A 16,595-nucleotide genomic window follows, 5' to 3' on the forward strand; every position below is an offset into this window, starting at 1 on the left:
ATGATATTCATATTTTTTACAAAAAGAGAATCTGTTTCTGGCTCCAAGTCCAAGGAAAAATGTCCTGTTTCTGCCAGATAGGGTCTGAAATGCACATCCTAGCCCAATGTCCCTGTGGAAAACGCCAGTTCCTGGAAGTAAATTTAGTCCTCAAAGAGAACTCAGCTTCCGAGTGTACCTGGGAAAGACAGAACCGCAGCCTCACACAGTCTTTCTCCCTAACAGCAAAGGTAGTAGTCAGCATTTTGCAGAAAAGAGCAACATCTTCTGTAGGAATCAGTTGACAGCAAAAAATGGTACTTCAAGTGATGCATAGGCAAAGATGAACTCCCCTTAGTAATTAGTACTAAATACCATGGTAGGCTGAATAAGGGTCTTCCAAAGATGTCCACGTCCTAATGCCCAGAACCTGTGGATATGCTACCTTAATAAAGGGCTTCTGCAGATGAGATTAAGTTAAGGATGTTGAGATGAAGAAATTACCTTGGATTATTCTGGTGGATCCAATGTAATCACAAAGTCATTACAAGAGGGAGGCAAGAGGGTGACAATCAGGGGAAGAGATGTGATGACAAAAGCAGAGGTCAGAGTGTCAGAGAGAGATTTGAAGATGCTATGTTTCTGGCTTTGAAGATGGAGGAAGAGGCCATGAGCCAAAGAATGCAGGCAGCCTCTAGAAGGTGGAAGAGGCAAGGAAATTGATTCTTCCCTAAAGACTCCAGAAGAAAGCAGTTTGTTTGACACCTGACTTTAGCCCAGTGAGACTGATTTTCACCTTTTTCAGAACTACACAATAATAAATTTTTGTTTTTTAAGCCAATAAGTTTGTGTTAATTGTTACAGAATCAATAAGAAACTATTATAAGGACTCTGAGACAAGAGTTGTAGCCCTTATAGAATGCCATTTTCAAATTAATTTTTTAGTCAACCCTGTTTTGGATAAAATAGTCTGATTTACAACTCACAAATCCATGGAAGAATGGATATAGATTGGTTTGACTTTCCAGGCTGCCGCAAAATATTGGGTACCACACCATTTGTTTATGTACCAGCTGCTTTCGCACTGTAACAGCAGAGTTGAGTAGTTGCAACAGAGATCCTATGGCCCAGAAAAGCTAAAATATTCACTATCTGGCCCTTTACAGAAACAGTTTGCTGATCTGTGTGCTGGACGCTTAGACTATAAAGCTGTGCTCATCATTGTGCCTTCTCTCAAAGGTTTACAGACTAGGGTGAGGATGGCAAAGAAAACAACAACCCAGAATAGTGGAGAAATCTCTCTACTAATTGTGTGAAGCATGAGAATGAGATTATAAGGGAGGAAATGATTAGTTCTTTCTATGAAAGTTTTTAAAAAGGCTTTGAAGAGGAGATAAAATTTAAGTTGAACATCATAATGGGTAAGATTTTTCTCAGTAGATGGGAAAAAGGTATTTCAGATGAAGATTCAGTATGATCGAAGGAGACAGGAATGTATGCAGAAAGTAGGGGAATCACTCATTAGTTTCCCAATGCAGCTGTAGCATCTGGTGTGTGTGGGGAACAGAAGGAGTAAGTTAGGCGAGTGGTAGGTGGGGCCCAGAGAGAGAGAGAGAGAGAAACCCCAAAACCCTTAACTATGATGTGGGAATCCCCTTTCTATCTTGTAGCCTCAGCAAAGTTGCTGCAGCTTTCTGAATGACTCACTTTTTTACAACTGTTACTGTTATCTTTAACCATCTGAAGATGGGAAGTGTAGCAGGGGTGGATCCGGTCATGGTGACATTAGCCTCCTAATTTACGTCTTCGTAAAGATATTTTTATGGCAAAGTCAGGTTTTATAATTGGGAAATTATGAAAACTCCTCTGGAGTTGCTCGCCACTCGTTACAACAGGAATTCTATTTTTCAAAGCACAGTGTGGACAACAGAGAGAGAGAGTCCAAAGATAAGGCGAGAACGTCTTGAGACCCCTCCCTCATAGTCATATAAAAAGACAAGTATATGAATTTTGGAAAGAAGATGGGAAAGCCAATCATTTTTGTAGAAAGGGGTGTTCCAAGAACAGATTTTTCACCGGGAAAGCTGGGCAAATGGCCCCCGCACACACGTGGTGCACAGGAAAGATGCTCTCCTTTTCATCATTCTTTTGTCATTGAATTTGTCTTCTTGATTGCCCCTTCCTTGAACTTTAGACTCAAATGGGGGATGGATTCAGGCTCCATGATGCTCTCTTGAGAGAAGGAAGGTGAAGTGGCAAGTGCACTGGGAGAAGCTGAGAGAAACTCTGTTAGGGGCTCTAGAATCATAAACATAAAGACTTCATAATAATTCATAAAATTTCCACATATTGTATTTGACAGATTAATATAATTAATATGTTAATTAATATAATAATATTCACATTATTTCTAATAGTTTGCTTTTACCAATTGGTCCTGAATACAGTATTATCTTGTTAATAAATAATTGCAGCCCTGGATCTACTTCGTTGCCTACCTGTGTGGACTTCGACAAGTTCTTTTATCTATGAGTATTAGTTTCTTCATCTGTAAAGTAAGAAAGTTTGAAAATTGGCATGGTGGCATGGAAGAGTGTTGGATTTGAGGTTATGAGATTGGGCTTCCCAAGATAGCTCTAACTCAGTGGCCTCTAATTTGCTACTTATTTACTTCGTGATCCTGGGCAAATAGCCCCTCTGAACCACAGTTTTATATGGAAATCTTATAAAGCTACTAGGAAGAGTAAGTTAGGTAAAGGAGAATTATAAATTATCCAAGAAAGACTTCCATCTTCCTGCAAGGTTTGCAAAAAAAGAAAAGAAGGTTTGCAAGAAGGGGCCGGCCCGTGGCTGAGTGGTTAAGTTCGCGTGCTCCACTTTGGCGGCCCAGGGTTTCACCGGTTCAGATCCTGGGCACAGACAAGGTACCACTTATCAGGCCATACAGCGTTCCACATAGCACAACCAGAAGGACCCACAACTAGAATATGCAACTATGTACTGGGGAGTTTTGGGGAGAAAGAGAAGAAGGAGAGGAAGGAGAAGAGGAAGAAGAAGAAAAGGAAAATTGGCAGCAGATGTTAGCTCAGGTGCCAATCTTTTAAAAAAAAAGAATCAAGATGACTTTAGGGGCAGTCAGATGATCCCTTTTAGAGATGCTTAATCAATTGTCTTTAACATATCTCAAGAGCCTTAAACAGTCCTAACTCTTACCAAATAATCTCACTCTTGGAAACCATTCTTGAGAAAATAATATGATATTTAGAATTATTTTGTGAAAGCAAAAATTATAAATAATTTGAATGTTTAACTAAATAATTAAATAAGATAGGCTGCCCCTTTGTGAGTTATTTGGGGTTTTTGTGTTTTTTAAAGATTTTCCCTGAGCTAAGTTTTTTTGTTTCTTCTTCTCCCCAAAGCCCCCCAGTACGTAGTTGTATTTTCCAGTTGTAAGTCCTTCTAGTTGTGCTATGTGGGATGGAGCCTCAGCATGGCTTGATGAGTAGTGCTAGGTCCACACCCAGGATCCGAACTGGCAAAACCCTGGGCCGCTGAAGCACAGCATGTGAACTTAACTGTTCAGCCACGTGGCTGGCCCCTATGGGGTTATTTATATGAGTTTATTATTCTAAAGTGTCTGCTGGAGTCTCTTCCAAGTTGTCTTTAAAAACACAATGACAACTTCTACAATGTATTTAAAAATCACAACATTAATGTGTGGTATGTTTTTTCAAGGAAAAGAAATAAAACTTTATGGTGGTGTGCCTGGAGAAAAAAAATATGACATTGAACATGACTCTTGACATACAACCTAGTCCAGAATCTTTGCTAATTTTCCAGATTTTCTGGTCAGTGGAGTTGGAATGAGAAAAATCAATCAGTGCCCTACCAATGCATCATCCAGCAAGACTAAGAAATCCTCAACTACTGGGACAAGGTGGGAGAATATTTCATTTCTTTACCAGTGTCTGTCCTCTGGCTCAGTGACTCCCAGAACTTGACTCATCAGAAAACCAGGGATCCATGACTCAATGAGGTAAGTGCTATGTTTTGAGGAAGGCGTAGTTGTTTTCCTCTCTATCTGCTATGGACTATTTGAGTCTCCCCCAATATCATTTGTTGAAGCCATAAGAAGATGGTATTTGGAGGTGGACCTCTGGGGGGCATTTAGGTCATAAGGGTGGAACACTTGTAATGGGATTAGTGTTCTTATAAGAATAGACACAGAGTTTGCTTCCTCTCTCTGCTCTCCACTATGTGAGGATACACTAGCAAGATGGCCATCTATAAGCCAGGAAGCAGGTCCTCACCAGACACTGCTGGCACCTTGATCTTGGACTTCCCAGCCTCCAGAACTGTGAAAAATAAATGTTTGTTGTTTAAGCCACTAGTCTATGGTATTTCTATAGCAGCCTGAACTGACTAAGACACCATCCCACTTCTGATACATCTTTCAATGTCATTTTGCAGAGTGTTCCTTCCAGAAAGCAGGGTAGGAAATCGTGGGATGGTGGCGATAGTGGTGGTGGTGACTTGGTTACCACTGTAACTTTGCACTCTAGGGGTAGAGTTCCTTTGAGCAAAGCACTGTAGAGAAGACTGCAACAGATCACCAGCAGCTCAGGTAACAGCACTAACGGTGCAGTTCAGCTTCAGAGAACCACACGGCAGGGGCAGGACACATTCCACGGTGGGCCTAGATGAATTCCTGCTCGGCATCGACTAGTGTGCTGATTAACTGCACTCCAGTTTTGCTCTGAAATGGAAGTGATGGATATGGAAGGCAGAGAACTAAAGGTCAAACTAAAAATCATTACAATTTTCTTCGCCTAGGAAGAGTCTTTAGCACATCATTCCAAAAAGACTGCTAAATTCCAAATAAGCGAAAATAAAAACATACAAGGAATGTGACAATAACAGCAATTACCCACCGATTAGTTAGGGACTTGTTTGGCTATCTAAAACAAAAAACCTAAATAATGACAGCCTAAATAAGATAAGGTTTATTTTTCTTTCATGTAAAAGAAGTCTGGTGATAGGCAGCTCAGAGTTGGAAAGGCAGCCCATGATGTCATTCAAGGACCCACGCCCCTTTTAGGTTTTCCCTCTGCAGTCCTTAAGGTGATCTTACAGTGATTAGAAACCTCAATGAAATATAAACAAGTTTTAATAAAATTTTTTTTTTTTTTAAAGATTGGCGCCTGGGCTAACAACTGTTGCCAATCTTTTTTTTTTTTTTTCTGCTTTATCTCCCCAAACCCCACCTGTACATAGTTGTATATCTTAGTTGCAGGTCCTTCTAGTTGTGGGATGTGGGACGCCACCTCAACGTGGCCTGACGAGCGGTGCCATGTCCGCGCCCAGGATCCGAACCCTGGGCCGCCGCAGCAGAGCGTGCGAACTTAACCACTTGGCCACAGAGCCGGCCCCTAATAAAAATTTAATAAAAATTTTAATAAAAATACCAATTAACACAATTGAGTCAAGATGATATAGAAAGCATTAAAAGTTTAATATCCACGCAGATTTTGAAAAGTTATCAAAGAAATGCCATAAAAGTTTGAAATGGCAATTATTTTTATTGTTAAATTGTTTCAAACTTTTTTTTTTTTTTTTTTAAGATTTTATTTTTTTTTTTTCTTTTTCTCCCCAAAGCCCTCCGGTACATAGTTGTATATTCTTCGTTGTGGGTTCTTCTAGTTGTGGCATGTGGGACGCTGCCTCAGCGTGGTCTGATGAGCAGTGCCATGTCCGCGCCCAGGATTCGAACCAACGAAACACTGGGCCGCCTGCAGCGGAGCGCGCGAACTTAACCACTCGGCCACGGGGCCAGCCCCAAATTGTTTCAAACTTTTAAAGAAAAGATAATGCCTATACTATTAAAAAAAGTTCTGTGTATGCAAAGAAGTGAAGTTTCCCAATTGATCTGTAAAGTTTCATAAAGTTGATGTCCAAAATGAGTGCAAGTAATTAATTGAGATATCTAATCAGACATTGCATTTATTTTAATTGTATTTAAAATAGTTGTTCAAAATAATTATTTAGTCAACTCATTGTTTAACTGCTCTCAAATCAGTAAAAGAAAACTATAAGCCAACTTCTCATAAATATGGAGCACATATATATGTATAAAGTATTCATATATGACTAACATAATTAATTATAAATTCCATCATAATATATAAGTAAATTATACATTATAATTTCTAATCAGCAAACTATAAGTGTATGAATTAATTAATGTATTAATTAATAATATTAATTATATTAAGTTAATTATAATTATAAGTTAATTAATAATATTAAGTATATTAATTAATATATAATTGATATACATAAAGTGTTAGGATATTTAGTATATTAGTCAATTTAATTGTATAGTACAATTCCACTTTGACCAGTAGTATTTATACAAAAAAATGCAAGTATCATTTACAGTTATGAATTCCATTAATATATGAGATCAAAAAAGAAAATTTTTGATCATTAAATGAATGCTGGAGATGTATTTAATAAATTCTAATGTGTATTCCACTTAAAATCTAAAAAGCTAATACCAGAAGAATATTTTCTTAGCGTCATAAAGAGGAACTATCTTAAACCAAAGACAGCACTTAAAATACCAGGATATTTCACTAAAACTAAGATCAAAAGAAATATGTTGATATCACCACTATAATTCTATATTGAGGGTTCTAGCTGAGGCAATGAGACATGGAACAGAAATAAAGGGCAGAGGCATTGGAAAGGAGGAAAGAATATTATATTTACAGAAAATTTGATACTCTACCTAAAGATCTCAAAAAATCAATTGAAAAACAATTGGTGGTTTAAAAGACAGATATAACATAAATAATCAAAATTCTTTCCAATATATAATAACCTGAAAATAGGATGAAAAATATATCAATTGTTATATATATAAAATATATAAATATATATCACATATAGGATATAATAACCATATTTCATCTATATATAGGATATAATAGCCCAATATTGTATGTATATGAATGTATAAAACATGTGAAGTACTGGTCATATAAAATACATCATGAACTAAGAGGCATTTACACAAAGAAAACTACAAATATACACTGCAGGCATGAAAGAAGACATGAACAATTGAGGGTGTATGTTCTGGAAGAGGAGGGGGCGTAGAGCAAATATTGGGGGAAAAAAGTACTGTTTACAAATCAATGTATAGAATCAATATAAACCAGATTAAAGTTCAAACAAGATTTCTGTGGGGAGAGGGATGGAGAATAATTTAACAAAATGTTCCGAACAGTCATCTGGAGTGCAAAAATCTTACCGGTTGATGAGATGTCAGGCCCGTGGTCTCCTTGAACTGGAATCCCCATTTTCCTGGCCCACTTCTCTGCCTCTGGTTTGGGGCTCCCTGGGTCATCCTGATAAATTACCATAATCTGGGAAAAGGGATCAAGGTCTTGATCTTTTCTTTACCCTAAATCCCTTGGACTCCTTTTCTTCCCTCTGCAATAATCATCAGGTTCCAAATATCAACATTTCACTTGAGAAAAAATAGAATTTAATAAAATTAATTTCCACCTCATCAGACATGCCACTGTATCTGTATTTTCCAAAATTGCCTTTAATGAGCCTATATTATCTTCGATCCAGAAATAATGTTAACAATATTTTAAAAATTATTTAGAAATGGACCTTAGTAGCATCTTAGTTACAAGAATGTTAGTTTAAAAAGACAAAGTCTGGGGCTAGCCCAGTGACATAGTGCTTAAGTTTGCATGTTCCACTTCCGGAGCCCAGGGTTCACCGGTTCGGATCCTGGGTGTGGACCTACACACTACTCATCAAGCCATGCCGTGGTGGTGTCCCACATAGAAGAACTAGATGGACTTACAACTAGGATATATGGCTATGGACTGGGGCTTTGGGGAGGAAAAAAAAAAAAGAGGAAGATTGGCAAACAGATGTTAGCTCAGGGCCAGTCTTCCTTGAAAAGAAAAGAAAAAAAAGAATCTTTGCCAAAAAAAGAGACAAAGTCTGTTTCAACAGTCACAATTGTAGCCATGTAGCCAACTCCCAATAAACCTCATCTGTGGGACTTTAGGAAAGCAGCTCATAGAGAACCCTCAAATCATGGTCGAAACTATACTGGCCACAAAATATTGGAAATGGACTGAATATAAACTTATTCAGTTAAAATTCCATTCCATATTTAGGAATTCAATTACCATTCTGTAGGTATTATCTAAATGCTAAAAACTATCACATAAATTAAGAATCATGTCACACTAATTGTTTGGGGAGACATGCCCAAGAGGTTAACTAATGAAATAATGGGATTGTTATCTATGCTTTGCCTTTCTTCACATAGGGGATTGGATTGAGGTGTGCTCCTTCTCTCTTCTTCCTCATCCCTCATCCCTCACCTCATCCCTGCATCTCCAGGCTTGAGTTTATAGAATTCAGAGCATCTCAAGTATTTCCTTTGTTGAGCCACTGACCCCTGTTGGGCAGGGGTGTTGGGGAAGAGGGACCCTCTGCTCCCTTAGGAGATGAGGCTTCCTCGTGTTGCTGTAACTCTGTGTGTGCCAGCTGATCGCTCTGTGGTTATGTGCTTGGCACAGAATAGGAGTGTTCAGTAGATATCTGTTGAATAACAGTTTTTCACTGAACTGTGATAGCTTTAATATTTTCCCACATATTATTTGTCTTAGATTTAATGATAGACAATCTACAGATTAGTTAATCGACCGCAGATAATTGAGAGCTGGTTATGCACACAAAACAAAACCACTGAGAAAACAAAATAAACACTACATAGAAGAAAAAATAAATAAAAGCAAAGGAGGTATAAAAGTGATAAGCATGGATAAGCTTCAATGGTGGGACTTTTCTGCATTTTCTAAAATATTTAACCAACATGCACTAATTTTATAATAAAAAACAGCTTTTTAAAAGTATTTTCAGATGTGCTTGCACTTTGAGTGGATTTAGGGTTTTGTTTACATGATGTCATAAAGCTCAATTGATTTGGTTTCTTAGACAAGCATAGGAGCTAATAACAAAACACAAAATAAAGCAAACAAACCCAAAACTCCAAACACCGAGACTTGGAGTTTGTTCCTAATATCACTGAAATCTTTATAATTGACTTATTCTCATATTGAAATAATAGAAAGACAGCCTCTGCGTGATATTGTCTTAATACTATAGAGAACAGAGGTAAGAGACATACTGAAAAGATGCAGAGTAAACAATGGTGACTAAACATCTAAGTTTGCCCCTTCCGTGTCCCTCGTTTACTTATGCAGCTAGTACAGGATTCATCAGCATTGTCTTATGATGATCCTCTCTCCCTGTTAGTGAAACTACAAATGACCTGAGAATAGGAACCATGCTTTGCTCACACACTCCACCCCTGGTGTAAGTTAGGTTGCCACTTGTAATCTCCCATAATACCCTGGGCTTCCCCCTCTGAAGCACTCATCACGTTTATAAGGAGAGTGTTTAGCCCTCACTTTTTGGCTTTATGTGGTGGGATATCCACTATAGTAATAATCCTGGTCTCTTGTGCCACCTCAGCTTTTTGCTCTCTTAACCAACTGGGTTTAGCCAAGGATGTGGCTCTTACCCTCAGGGGAAGAGACCAGCCAACTGGCAGGTCCATCCTGGGTTAGCCGTTGGTCAGAAAGGAGAAGGTGAAAACGGTCATAGATTGTTCGAGTGGATGCTATTGGCAGAGGACCTAAATGATTTTGGCTCTGTCTTTCTGAAAGGACTCTCAGTCACGTGATTAAAATGCTCTCCTGGGAAGAAGGCCTGCAGTTTTGTGGAGAAAATTCAGTCCCAGGGCATGTTAGAAAGCTCTCTTGACTGAGTAAGCCACATGCGCCTGTTTTGTCAGCCATAAAGTTGGTCCTTTGTCAGATTTCCACCTGCCTGACTCCTCATCTCTCTAAATGATTCAGAATTTGGGTGAGAAAGAAAGTGGTATAAAGATATGACTTCATAAAATGCTAAAATTATTTTTAATCTAATATCTGTAGTGCCTGTTAGACTGAAAGGCTCCTGACAGCCTAGATCCTACACCTATTCCTTTCACCATTGTCTTCCCAACGCCCACCCATCACAGTGCCTAAGCTTATAGTAGGCAGTCAATAAATATTTGTAAAATGAATAAATAAATGAATTTGTCTTTTGATTATCACTCCTTAATTATGCTTAGTCTGTTTTATTCTGCTCAGGCTTCTATAACAAAAATACTGTAGACTGAGTGGCTTAAACAATCAACATTTATTTCTCAATATCCTCACATGGCAGAGAGAGAGAGAGAGAGGACACTGGCCCCTTCCTCTGCTTATAAGGGTACTAATCCCATCCTGGGAGCTCTACCCTCATGATCTCATCAAAATCTAACTAGCTCCCAAAGGTCGCATCTCCAAATACCATCACATTGCGGATTAGGGTTTCAATATATGAATCTGGGGTTGGGGGGGGGAGGGAACAAAACATCAAGTCCATAGCAGTCCTTGGCATAGAATTGATGCTTGGTAAATATTGATTTAAATCGGACCTCAGATTTAAAAGATGAGGGTGGTGGCAGAAGGCATATTCTGGTTCATTCTTCTTGGAACTTTAACCAGCCCTCCCTGTTCCTGAGTGAGTACAAGCACCTTCGTAAGCCCACTTGGACTTTCCTATATTGCTTGTTCCCTACCTCAGCACGGTGCCTGGGGGAGGGATAGTATAGATAGATGGCAACCTATTGATCTCCTGTTTGCATGCCTCACCTCAAGAACAATGGAAGAAAAAATTATATTTTATTGAAAAAGACAAAATTTGAGGTGAAAGAGGAAATGAGGGCATCTAATAATAAGAAGAAGACGACTTAGAATCTGTTCCACCTTTCACATAGCACAAAGAGCCTTATGAAGTCTGCTCTCATTCCCTTGCACGAGTGATTGTGTCCAGGCACCAGCCCACAGCCCACATACATGGGCTCTTTGTCCTATGCCTCCTGCTGAGTGACTCCACCTAGATTCTCAATTAAGAACAGAACATTTTCTTCATTTCCACCACATAAAGGAATGATATTATATGCAGAACATCTGCGAATCTTAAGTGTGGGCTTCATGCAGTACCACTTTCCCACCCATAAATCTTTGAGTGGACTTAGGTCAACTGATACTTGTGTTCATAGGTGACTATGAGGCCAAGCACATGTTGTCCTTTTGAACATAAAACCAAGACCTCCCTTTCCAATGGGAAAAAGTCCACAAATTCTGAGGCTTGAACAACAGCTCACGGTCGTGATGTCAGTCTGCTTTTTCCTCCTGCAGTGCTCCAGCTTGGGTGACTGGAAGCTCATTCAGTCGGCTGGAGTCTCGGAGTCTCAGAGTGGAAAAGTGTGGCCCCATCACCCATCCAGGGTTAATGTTCCTCCTCAACACGTGCAGCCTAGCCTATGTTTTTCCTTCTCCATGGGCAAGGAGATGGCAGTGCCTTTGAGGTCATTCACTCTGTCTTCAGACAGCTTCAATCAACTGAATTTGTTGCTAAACATCCGAATTCCCAACTATAAGGGATGGCTAATAAAACAACTGGTGCTTCCATGTGAGCGAATATAATGCAACCATTTAAGATTTTAGTTTAGAAACAATTATTGAATCACTATAGTACAATCCAGATAGATAGATAGGTAGGTAGATAGACAGATAGATAGATAGACAGACTTATGATAGATAAATAATAGATAAGTGATTCATAGATAAATAAATGATAGATGACAGCTATAGATAGATGATAGATATAAGATAGATAGATAATAGACAGACAGATAGATAGATAGATAGATAGATAGAGTGAGTGAGTAAGTGAGTGAGTGAGTGAGTGAGTGAGTGGGTATGAGGGATGATGAGTGTTTCAAAACACTAAAGAGCTCCTTAAAACACTTAACTCCACCCTCAGGAGATGTGTTTCTATAACCCTCTGCTTTGCTTTATGCTATCTAGAAAGACAATGCATTTCTACAAGGAAAACAATCTTTCTATTACTCAAACACAAAACGCAGAGAATTCAGAGGATGGTACAACACTGTTATTTCCTTCCAGTCTATTCACAGAGTCACGGATGGTCACTGGGGACTCTTTCTTCTCTGGTCCCCCTCTCTCTTTGCTTCCTCTCTATCTCCATGGTTTTTCCATCCTCTTGCACATTTCTGCAGCATCCGAACTCTACCCTGGCATTTAGAGATCCTTACAGTCCTCCACAAGAGCAGGGTTAGGGCTTCCAGAGATTTCAGAGCAGGGCATTGTCAAAGTAAACTACTCTTTCTAAAGTATTTAAGGTATTATTATAGCAAAACACACCTATCAAGAGTAAGAGGAACAGAAAACCCCACCAGGTTACATTGAATTTGCCATATAATTAGGCAGATGTAATGATGAAACATGTTAACCTAGAGAAGATATCTAGTTTTTATGGAGAACGGTAGAGTTAATCATAATCATGGTTAGTCTTGAAAATTGCGTATTTCTATGTCTTAAAGTACTCTTTTCTTTCTCTCTCTCTTAATCGTCACTCTATATTCTTTCATCTCCTGAAAAAAAAAATCCACCACATCCACCATTTGCATTGCTTCTTGGAGAAAGATTGATTCATGAACTCTCCTTTTGTGCCAGCTGGAGCCATGGGATTTCTGCTTCAAGATGGAGTTAGTGGAGCCAAAAAGAATATGAAAGATACGGTCCAGCTTAAGGCAGTGAGAATCAAAGAGACAGTGAGGCAATCTCTCTAGGTTAGATCAGAGGATGCTTGTTGGAGAGTAGGGAGTGTAAAATGGAAAGCTAGGATGGGGCTGGACTGTTGAGGGCCGAGAAGTCTTGACTTGGTTCTGGAGCCTATGAGAAAGGCAACCTTAGAGTTGCGACAGCAAGAGTTCCCCTCCTGTGCCCCTGTCATTATCTTGTCCCAACTTCTGCTCCTGGCTCATCTCCCTCTTTCCTTCGTGGGTGGAGAGCTCAGCTGTTCTGGACAACAGAATAGGAAGTCACTTAAATGCCCTGGAGCTTTGCTTTTGTGTTTCTGATACAGAGCATTAGATCTAATTTAATTTGAAAATAATATAGTAAGATGAAAGGAAATCCCACTTGAGCTCCTCATTTTTAAAAGAGTTCAAAAAAAAAAAAACACAATGTGAGTCTGGGGCCTGAACCTCAAAGAAGGCCCTCTGGTCAATGGAGGCAGATGAGGCCAGATGTTTTCCCCATCTGTGTCTTGTCCCTTCTGGCATGAGGGCTAGATGAGGGAGGGAGGCACACAAGAGAAAAGCAGGCCAATTTGCTGATTCTGCCCTCTTATTTAGCTCATGGAAATTTCATAGCATCTGAAGTCTAACTTTCCCCCTGGATTTGAGGGGAAACCACCTCTAGCCCACTTGAACCAGTTTCATGGAAGGAACTTTGTTACTGTGCAAAATTTCACCCAAGATTAATCGAACTTGACGTGCTGAATGTCTTTTGCATGATGTACTAAGGTAGTGTTTTTGAAAAATGTCAGTATCTGATCCTTGGTGTGTGGTTTTAGATGTCCAAAGTATTCCCACTTCTCAAATTCCCTTTAAGAAGCTGGAATGCAATGCATTTCTGGGTTTTCTTTATTTCAGATGAATCTCTGCCTTGCTATAGCAGAGCTAAATATACTCTAAATCAACAATTCATCACAACAACAAAAAAATACTGAATGATATCCAGAGTGGCTGACCTCGGTTCAACACAAACCATTCTCTACTTTACGGGAAATTAGGATCACAGGCCAGCTTTAAGTTAAATGGAAAGTGTACGCTACCATCTTGTGGACAAAATGTAAATAACACTGAAATATACTCAAGACGACTTACCTTCCTTTGTATTACAGTGAATACCATCTTGCCCTGAGTTCCCACATGCCATCATGATGACCATCCCATGCAATTTGGAATTTTGGCCCTAAATGATCTTTCTCAACAAATCAGATGTAGTACAACATGAAGAAATGGGAGTTTACCAAGAAAATTGTGGAACACAAATACCAGAGACCTGGGTCCTCACGTAACCTTTGCCTTTAACTCTTGCCTCTCTAGTTTTCATTTTTCTAATTGCAAAATAAAAGTATTATCTCTGGGGGGCTGGCCCAGTTGCATAGTGGTTAAGTTTGCGCGCTCTGCTTCCAAGGCCCAGGGTTCATGGGTTCGGATCCCAGGCGCGGACATACACATCACTAATCAAGCCATACTGGGGCAGCGTCCTGGATACAAAGTAGAGGAAGATTGGCACAGATGTTAGCTCAGGGTCATTCTTCCTCACCAAAAAAAAAACAAAAAACAAAAAAAGCCCCCCAAAAAGTGTTGATTCTGGTTGTCTTGTATTGGACACATAGATTTCTGGGTGATGTTGACAAGGATAGGTTTACACAGTGTCCTGTGGAGTTGAATGTTCTAATGCCAAGAGAAGTTAGTTTATTAATCAGTTGTTTCCTAGAAAAATCTAAAAATTTGTTATTTTTCTCCTAAATGATTTTCACACAAACACACACACGCACACACACACACGTTTTCCACTTTTCATGCTACTAAAGGAATGACATTCTAGAACGTGGAAGCATGAATGCTGTCATCAGAGCTGAGTGAAAAAGTAAAGGAAGCCATAGAATCACAGCTTCTTACGGTGGACAAGGACCTCCAAGTTCATCAAACCCAGTAACTTTAATGCTTGAATCACTTGTACAATATCCAACCACTCTTTGAACATCTCCCACCAGAATATAAGAAAGTACTGGCAATGATAACTGTGTAAAAGACAGAGAAACAGGAGATTTCTAGCATAAATTTCATGGATGCATTTTTTGTTAATACAGAGAGAGATGATCAAAGTTAAGCTAGAGACTAGAGAATCTCTATGGAAGATTCTGTAAATACATTTTTCTTTCCTCGATGTAGAGGTTCTAGTCTATTTACCGTATGCCAAATGGCTCTTAGACCCATCAGAGCTTAGAAGATCTAAAGTTAGAACTTTCCAGTGTCAAAAGATCTTTCATCTCTTAGAGAAGCAAGTCTGTGTTATTCTATCAATTCTTCCTTGAAGCCATCATATCTTGGTTAGGGATATATGTGCAAGGATGTTCGTGTGTGTGTTCCACGTATTTTTCTTACAGAAAAATTATGACTCTCAGGTTGATCATACCAGCAAGGTACCACTTAGGCCTCATAATGTTCATTGTTGTGAGTGAAGAATATAACTGGTCATTCCTTGTTTTCCTAGCTGCACAAAAAGGAGTAATTTATATCTTCTCTGTCTCCCATAGGGAAATTTCAAAGATTACGATACCACTAGCGCTCATTAATCTCACTCGTGTCAATATTTATATTTCTATTACAATATTGCATACACAGCACAGAGCAGAGCCTACTTTGAAAGAAATATGTTTATTGTATGATGTTACTTGCTTTACTGTCAATGCTGGAGCACTGAATTTCTGTAAACAGCGAAGCTCTGAAATCACAACAAAACGACAACAACAGTAGCAAAGACAGACAACACCTGGACAGGCATTCGTCCCCAGCACTGGCTCTCGGAAGGCCAGGTGAGCATTAGAAATTTTACTTACACACTTGAGTGACTGCTCTGGGCCTTCCAGACCAATTCTGCTTGTCTCTGCATGTTGAGTTTCTTGACTTCCCTCCTCGGGGGTCTTTAGTTTGTTTTTTTACTATATCTTGTGTCCAAAAGTATAAGCACAGCTTCTGAAGAGAGGCCATTACTGTACAAGGTCTGAGGAAGCTGGGGAAAAAAAGCTGATATAAACTGTGCTTTAATTAGCTATAAAACCACCAGCGCTACTGCACCTTAAAATTAATAAGAAATTTACCCAAAGTCAATAAGAAGAATTGCATGGTTCTGTATTGCATCGTTTTCCACAGTTTGGACATGGTATTTTCAGTTTCCATATGCTTTTATGTGAATGATGAATTTTCAAATGCTAATACTAGTGTGTTGTTTTTTATGGTTTGTAATTTTATTTTTATTTTTTATTTTTTTATTATTTTTTTATTGAGTTATTGATAGGTTACAATCTTGTGAAATTTCAATTGTACATTAATGTTTGTCAGTCATGTTGTAGGTGCACCACTTCACCCTTTGTGCCCACCCCCCACCCCACCTTTCCCCTGGTATCCACTAAACTGTTCTTGGTCCATAGTTTTAAATTCCTCATATGAGTGGAGTCATACACAGATTGTCTTTCTCTCGCTGGCTTATTTCACTTAACATAATTCTCTCAAGGTCCATCCATGTTATTGCAAATGGAATGATTTTGTTCTGTTTTGCAGCTGAGTAGTATTCCATTGTATATATGTACCACATCTTCTTTATCCATTAGTCTGTTGACGGGCACTTAGGTTGCTTCCACGTCTTGGCTATTGTAAACCGTGCTGCAATAAACATTGGGGTGCACAGGACTTTTGGGATTGCTGACTTCAGGCTCTTTGGATAAATACCCAGTAGTGGGATGGCTGGATCGTATGGTAGTTCTATTTTTAGTTTTTTGAGGAATCTCCATACTGTTTTCCATAGTGGCTGCACCAGTTTGCA

General features: G+C 39.1%; 1 long non-coding RNA gene across 2 annotated transcripts in view; it reads left to right on the plus strand.

The window, feature by feature from the left end:
* LOC139080267 (uncharacterized) overlaps positions 1-14,132 on the plus strand; it is a 189,442-nt gene extending 175,310 nt beyond the window's left edge. For both annotated transcript variants that reach the window (XR_011534616.1, XR_011534617.1), the window contains 2 exons: positions 3,820-4,015; positions 13,885-14,132. This is a non-coding gene — a long non-coding RNA (uncharacterized lncRNA). The remainder of the gene's footprint in view (positions 1-3,819; positions 4,016-13,884) is intronic.
* The last annotated feature ends 2,463 nt before the right edge of the window (positions 14,133-16,595 follow it).

Source organism: Equus przewalskii, chromosome 29 (assembly GCF_037783145.1).
Source record: "Equus przewalskii isolate Varuska chromosome 29, EquPr2, whole genome shotgun sequence".
Taxonomy (NCBI): domain Eukaryota; kingdom Metazoa; phylum Chordata; class Mammalia; order Perissodactyla; family Equidae; genus Equus; species Equus przewalskii.